Raw genomic sequence first — 1,258 nt, 5'->3', positions numbered from 1 at the left:
CCATTTTAATTTCTAGCATGAGGCTAGTCCAGAGTCCACCTTTTCTTGCCTCAAGATCAGACTAACTGTATGGTATTATTTCTGTGCCAGAATTTCTCTGTGGGATCAAATTACCTGCCCATTTCACAACCAATAACTAATGTGAAGGCTAATAGTTGGAAACTGTATAAATATCTGATTTCCTAATAATATCTAACCCAATGGTTTTGGTATCCTTTGATGACTCCTGCTTTTTAAAATATTATTATGTGTTTGTAAAATGGTAAATTTTAAATTCCTATAATTCTATAGTATACAAATCTTGTGGATACCACTTTAATCAAATAATCATATTTAACATCCCTGGCAGTGGAGATAAACTGATACCATGTGCCTATTTATGTGATATACTTGATGAGACATAGCATCACCTGTGTAGTATTTCTTAACAAAGTTTTGTAACAGTGTAATCATGCGGAAGCCATCAGCCAAATCAGAATTGTGAGACAGTTCCAAACGATTGGGAAACTTTTCTAGATTAAAGGAGACTAGAGATATACAGTGATTTATTACAGTTCTTGGTGTAATCTGTGAGCTACAAATTTATTTTCAAGCACATTTGTTTTTCGGTATCTCACAACTTTTAATATGGTGAAAGAGAGAGTAAGTATATATGAATATATAAAAATGTTAAATACATAGTTATTTTAGGTGAAGGGTATATTGTATTATTTATTCAACATTTTCAGAGACTCACATATCTTATAAAATTTGATTAAAAATAGATTTTAGAAACTAGAAACATCCTAAATATCTGTTAATGATACAATGTATAAAAATTGTGGTATGTCATTCAATGATATACAGTAATAAAAATAAATTACAAATACAAGCATCAACATGAATGAATCATAAAAACACGAAAAAAGTTACAAAATATATACAGCATGAGTCTATCAAAATAAAATTCAAAAACAAGCTACATACTATATTTTTTACACAATAAAACTAAACATATAAAGCAGGTCAATGTTGAGGGGAGGGAGCATGATACAATCATACAGGGATATATAGAAAGCACCTAAGGTATACCAGCAGTCTATTTCTTAATTGAGCAGTGTTCATACTATTTTGTTCTAATTTATTTGTCTATTTTATATAGTTTCTTTTTTGTAGGATAAATTTCACAATATTCTATTACGATTCAGAAATTGTATGACATTCTAAAGAATGTAACAGTTTAAATAGATAATGTGATTTATGAGATTTTATTATCAAG

The sequence above is a fragment of the Colobus angolensis genome, unplaced genomic scaffold (genome assembly GCF_000951035.1).
Source record: "Colobus angolensis palliatus isolate OR3802 unplaced genomic scaffold, Cang.pa_1.0 Scaffold190, whole genome shotgun sequence".
NCBI classification, from domain to species: Eukaryota; Metazoa; Chordata; class Mammalia; order Primates; family Cercopithecidae; genus Colobus; species Colobus angolensis.
Note: the sequence above shows the minus strand (reverse complement) of the source record.